The sequence below is a fragment of the Notolepis coatsorum genome (genome assembly GCF_963971535.1).
Source record: "Notolepis coatsorum genome assembly, chromosome: 6".
NCBI lineage: Eukaryota > Metazoa > Chordata > Actinopteri > Aulopiformes > Paralepididae > Notolepis > Notolepis coatsorum.
In genome coordinates this window covers 79,152,547-79,159,405 of record NC_140170.1, presented here as the reverse complement: position 1 = coordinate 79,159,405, position 6,859 = coordinate 79,152,547, and positions in this window count along the sequence as shown.

The following is a 6,859-nucleotide window of genomic DNA, read 5'->3' as shown; positions in this document are numbered from 1 at the left end:
GTCACATCAGGTTAGAAGGCGCACCTGTTTGGAATATTTTGTTGGATTTATTTTGTTTGTTTAAGTGTTTGGTGAGCATACCTGGTAGCACCTAACACCCTGTGTGTATGACACGTCTATTTAGGGTGGGTGTGTTTTTTTTTATTTTTTTTTGTTTGTTTGTGCAACCTGGAAAGGTGCGCTCCGTAGAGCTCACATTTCCACCGCGTCCCTTTATGGTTGTTATTATTGGCATTAGCATTCTTCATGGTTCTTCAGTGGTTCTTCGTGGTTCTTCAGTGGTTCTTTAGTGGTTTTTCAGTGGTTCTTTGGTGGTTCTTCGTGGTTTGTTAGTGGTTCTTAGTGACTGTAGGGTAAAGTGAGTAGCTTGTGGTGACTGGTACAGTAACGATGGCTACCATTAAGGATTTTGTTGAGAACCCCTCTGACGAGATGTTGGGAAGGTTTTCCAAAGAGCAGCTTCTGAAGCTTGCTGTGCACTACAATGTGGAGCTTACTGCCAGTGAGAAGCGGTTGAAAACGACTGCCTTGGGGACTTTGAGGGCTATACTCATTGAGGAGCAGGTGATTGTGGCAACGGTGGATGAGCTTCTTTTGTCTGAGGTGTCTCCACAACTCTCTGGCGTGGCGGAAGGTGTTGCCATCGATTGGGGGCCTAGGGAGTTGGCATTTAGGGAAAAGCAGCTACAACAAGAGCGTGAGTTTAAGGAAAAACAGCTACAACAAGAGGAGAGGAGAGATGAGAGAGAGCGGGAGCTTAAGGAAAAACAGCTACAACAAGAGGAGAGGAGAGAGGAGAGAGAGCACGATCGTGCAATGAAGGAGCTTGCATTTAAGCATGCTGCCTTGCAGGCGGGTTCTCTGCAACCAGAGTCACGTTCCGGGTTTGATGTAGGCAGGAATATTAGGATGGTGCCACCATTCTTTGAGAAAGACGTGGAAAGATATTTTCTCCTTTTTGAACGGGTGGCAACCACATTGAAGTGGCCTGATACCGCCTGGACACTGCTGCTGCAATGTGTTTTGGTTGGTAGGGCACAAGAAGCCTACACTGCTCTGTCCCTTGAACAAAGCGCTGATTATGAGCTGGTTAAAGCTTCCATATTGAGGGCTTATGAGTTGGTCCCCGAGGCCTATCGTCAGCGTTTTAGAGGTTATCGTAGGCAGGAGGGGCAGTCTTATGTTGAATTTGGAAAAGAGAAGGAGAACCTGTTTGACCGGTGGTGCACCTCGCAAAAAGCAGAGTCAAGGGAGCAGCTCAGACAGTTGGTTCTCCTAGAGGAATTTAAGAGGTGTGTTCCTGATAACGTTTCCACACATCTAAATGAGCATAAGGTATCGAAGATAGCCGACGCTGCTGTCTTGGCTGATGAGTTTGTGTTAACACACAAATCTGTCTTTGTAGAGGAGGGCCGTGTGGAGTCCAGGGGTAGTAGGCGTCCTTCTCAGGGGAGCCGGTTCCCGGCACCCGTGTCTGCTGGTCGGTTTACTTCGACTCCTAGGCAAGGTGGCTCTGCTAGTGCATTCCCAGAGGGGGTTATCTGTTTTTACTGTAAGGAGCCTGGTCATATCGTTGCTGGATGCCCTGTGCTTAAGCAGAAAAATTTAAAAACGGTGGCTCTGGTAGAAATCATAGACAGGACACCTATGCCGACATTAGAGGGTGGGGTGCGAAGTATCAAAGGTGCAGACAGGGAGCTAGAGGGCTCCTCAACATTTAGGATGGATGGATTTGTTTCACTGGTTGGTGAATTAGGATCAAGGCAGGCTATTACAATATGGAGAGATACAGGAGCTTTCCAGTCTCTCATTCTGGATGGGATTTTGCCATTTTCGGAAGATTCTTCATTGCATTCCGGTGCCATTGTTCAGGGCTTTGGAGGAGGCTTTGTGAATACTCCTTTGCATGAGGTCTCGCTAAACTCTCCCTTAGTATCAGGCAATGTTGTCGTAGGAGTGTGTTCTCACATTCCCATAAAGGGGGTGTCCTTCATTCTAGGGAACGATTTGGCCGGTGGCAAAGTGCTGGCTACTCCAGTTGTAATTCCCGTCCCTGTAGTTTCTGAGGTTCCTGATGAGCTCGCACAGAAGCATCCAGGAGTGTTTCCTGTGTGTGCGGTAACACGCGCAATGTCAAAGGTCAAATGTGACACCCATGAGGTTGTTAACTTAGATGGTGATATGACACTTAGTGACACGTTCTTTGTTGAGTTGAAAAGTGGCCCTGATGAGGGGTTTGGTAAGGTGATTCCGTCTCATGAGCAGTTGGTACTAGAGCAAAACAAGGATGTCTCCTTGTCGTCCCTCTTTGAAGAGGCGGTTTTAGAGGATGAAATGGTAGATACGTCTCAAGGATACTTTGTTAGCAATGACGTGCTCATGAGAAAGTGGACACCACCTAACCTGTCCAGTCTGGATGACTGGGGCAGTGTGTTTCAGATTGTTGTTCCAGCCGTGTATCGTCCTGATATACTGCATCTAGCACATGATCATGATCTTGCTGGTCACATGGGGGTCAGGAAGACTTATGACCGGGTGCTGAGACATTTTTGTTGGCCTGGTTTGAAGTCAGATGTGGCACAATATTGTCGCTCGTGCCATGTGTGTCAGGTGGTTGGTAAACCAAACCAGAAGATCCCTCAGGCTCCTCTGCAGCCTATCCCTGCCGTTGGGGAACCTTTTGAGCGGATCCTCATTGACTGTGTTGGTCCCCTCCCTCGAACTAAGACAGGGAACCAGTACCATTTGACTATTATGTGTGCAGCGACCCGTTTTCCTGAAGCCATTCCTTTACGCAAGATCACAGCCCCAGCTATATCCAAAGCTCTGGTTAGGTTTTTTTCGACTTTTGGTCTACCAAAGGTCATTCAATCAGATCAAGGGTCTAACTTCATGTCCCGTCTCTTTGCTCAGGTCCTCCAGCAGTTGTCTATCCAGCATTGCCCTTCCTCTGCCTATCATCCAGAGTCCCAGGGGGCGCTGGAGAGATTTCACCAGACTATCAAAACAATGCTGCGGGCATATTGTACGGAGTTCGACAAAGACTGGGATGATGGAATTCCTTTGCTTCTGTTTGCTGCTAGGGAGGTAACCCAGGAGTCTCTTGGATTCAGCCCGGCTGAGCTGGTGTTCGGCCACACAGTGAGGGGTCCTTTGAAACTGCTGAAGGAAAAGTGGTTGGCTGACCAGACTCCTTCCTCTACTAATTTGTTGGACTATGTGTGTGACTTCAGGCTTAAGCTTAGTAGAGCATGTGAACTAGCGAAAGAGAACCTAAAGGTAGCCCAAGGAAAAATGAAGGTGTGGTATGATAGGCGGGCCCGACATAGGGTGTTCTCACCGGGAGACAAGGTGTTGGTTCTCTCGCCTATTCTTGGGTCTGCATTACAGGCTAAATACAGTGGGCCATACTCCATTGAGCGCAAAGTTGGTGAGGTCGACTACTTGATTAAAACTCCCGACCGCAGGCGCAAGAGTAGATTATGTCACGTCAATATGTTGAAGGCGTACAATGATAGGGCTCAGATTGACCAGTCAGGGGTCAAGCCTGTGGCTGTTCTAACAGTTTCTGCATCTCCTATTGTAGCCGACTGTTCTGTGTCGAAGGAGATTTCTCAGGGCCGGTTGCCAAACACCCAGATACTAGGTGACTTGGACTCACACCTGTCGTACTTACCACTTCCTGAGCGTACGGATGTGGTGCGCCTACTTAGACAGCATACACGTTTGTTTTCTGATGTCCCTAGTCGTACTAATGTACTCGAGCATGACATTGATGTTGGTAGTGCAGGGCCAATTAAGCAACATGCCTATAGGGTGAATCCGGAAAAACGAAGGATCTTGAGTAAGGAAGTAGACTATATGGTGAGACATGGCATTGCGGAGCCCAGTTCTAGTGCGTGGAGCTCCCCCTGCCTGCTTGTTGATAAGCCAGACTGCACTCATCGGTTCTGTACTGATTTCCGTAAAGTTAATGCAGTAACCAAGCCGGACTCGTACCCTCTGCCTCGGATGGACGACTGTATCGATCGGGTGGGTTCAGCAGCCTTTGTAAGTAAATTGGATTTGCTAAAGGGATACTGGCAGGTTCCGCTTACTCCGCGAGCACGTGAGATATCCGCTTTTGTCACACCAGAGAGTTTCTGCCAGTATACAGTGATGGCCTTTGGCATGCGAAATGCCCCAGCGACGTTTCAGCGGCTAGTGAACAAGGTCCTGGGCGGGGTAGCGTTCTGTGAGGCATATCTGGATGACCTGGTTATCCACAGTTCCTCTTGGTCACAACATGTGGAGCATCTGGCCGAAGTGTTCAAGCGGTTGGGTGATGCTAACTTGACAGTTAACCTTGCGAAATGTGAATTTGGACAGGCCACGGTTACCTACCTGGGTAAGGTGGTTGGACGTGGGCATGTGTGCCCCATTACAGCTAAGGTGGAGGCTATAGTGGGCTTCCCTGCTCCCATCACCAGGCGGGAGTTAAAGCGCTTCCTAGGTATGGCAGGGTACTATAGGAGTTTCTGTAGGAACTTTGCTTCTGTTGTTGCCCCTTTGACCAATCTGCTCAGTCCTAAGGTACCTTTCGTGTGGACTGAGACTTGTCAACAGTCTTTTGAGAGCATCAAGGGTATTCTGATTAGCGCTCCCGTTCTGTCAGCTCCCGATTTTCAACTGCCATTCAAGTTGGCAGTGGATGCTAGTGACCTCGGTGCTGGAGCCGTCCTCCTGCAAGAGGATGCATTAGAGGTGGAGCACCCAGTGTGCTACTTTTCTAAAAAGTTTGACAGGCATCAACTGCACTACTCTACTATAGAGAAGGAGGCGCTCGCTTTGGTTCTTGCCTTGAACCATTTTGATGTTTACGTGGGATCCTCCAGTTTACCCCTTGTTGTGTATACAGACCATAACCCTTTGGTTTTTCTTCGCAGCATGGTGAATTCGAATCATCGTTTGATGCGATGGAGTTTGTTCCTCCAGGCGTATAACTTGGATATTCGCCACATTCGTGGGAGGGACAACGTGCTAGCAGACGCCCTCTCACGATCGTAGTACCGGTGTTTGTGGTACCCGTTATCGCTGTTGTGGTAGAGGCCCTGACAACTAAGGGGTCACAGTTGTTTTTGTTTTGTTTATGGGTTGTTGTGTAGTGGTTGCCTCTTGGGCAACCAGTTTGGTGGGGGAGGTGTTATGTACTAGAGGCCTGGTCACTCCTGTGTCACCAGGGCAGGCAGGTGAGGGCTGCCAATTAGCCAATTAGTGCTGATTGGTTACCTGCTGGGGAGCTTCAAAGGCAGACCCAGAAACACACATGCACGGTCTGTGCCTAGTGAAAGAGCTGTCAGGTTCTTACAGTCCTTGTCCGTTGGGTTACCAGTACATTAGCTTATAGTTATATTAGTAGTTCCTTGGTTTAGTAGCATTTTTGAGTTAGAGCACAGGGTTTTGGTGTTGATTACACATAGGTTGCGTACCCATGAGCCAGGGTCACACACACCTTCACACACACACACACACACTATCATATCATCATGTATTGTACCCATTCTGCAATCTGTTAATACAGTTTTCAATCAATCAATGTGTCGAATTTCATCTAGGGTGAACATGTTGGCTGTTAGAGGGTGGGGACACTTAAAAACTAGTGTGGGTATTGTAGCATCTTTGAATATGACGTAATAACCGTATTAAGTTTGCAACCTGTAATAGCCAATATCGTTTATCTTACCCTTTCCTTCAATTGATGTTAAGTCATCTTAAATGACAGCATTCTCTAGTCTCCAGGCCTAAGTCACTGGACAAGCCTTAAAAGCACTTCCCGGACTAGCCTTAAAAGCACTTCCTTTCCTGTCATGTCTGATTGAATTGATTGATTGAAAACTTTAATGAACAGATTGCAGAATGGGTACAGTACAGCTCAATACAAACAAGGTTTGTCTATAGGGTGACGGTGACATTGCATAAGAACATCCTGCTCCATGTTGGTATCTGTTTGATCCCACTCCATTATGTCAAAGGTGAAGGCCATTCTGTTCAGCTACTGTAAATTGTGCACCTGGCATATGTACGTGGGAGAAAAACTTTAATAAACTATAACTTCTGATCGACTATCAGCCTCAGTTTAGACTCTTTATTTCAGTGCTCTCTGAATTTTAGCCACTACAAACCACATTTAAAAATGTTGTTTCTTTTGCGATAGTATGCCAACCCTGGAGGGTTTGGTGAAAGACATATTACAATCTTACCAACCCTGGAGGGTTTGGTGAAAGACATATTACAATCTTACCAACCCTGGAGGGTTTGGTGAAAGACATATTCAATCATAACAACCCTGGAGGGTTTGGTGAAAGACATATTACAATCCTACAGTACCAACCCTGGAGGGTTTGATTGATTGATTGATTTTTAATTAACAGATTGCAGAATGGGTACAATACAGTACAGCTCAATACACACAATTGTTAAGGGGATGCAGACCAGAGAAAGACTTTCGTCTTGTTTACATCAGGGTCCCCCATTTTCAATTCATAATGACATTTATGACATACACAATATACAGATATAAAAATCTAATCATCTAATCTAATCTAAACTAATCATGACATTTATGACATACAGATATGCAGTACTGTTACATTTGTGACATACATGATATGCAAATATACAGGACTGTTAAACAGAGATCCTAACAGTAAATATAAGTATACGAGGGGGAGGGAACTGTACATTAGGAGGGGGTGGGTGGGTGGGAGGGGGTTCAGACATTTACAGGGGCCAGTTTCGAATTGCAGCCTCCCGTAGGTGCTCTTTGAGAGCGGTTTTGAAGGTGGGTAGGGATTACATTTTTTTTTACGGCTGTGGGTAG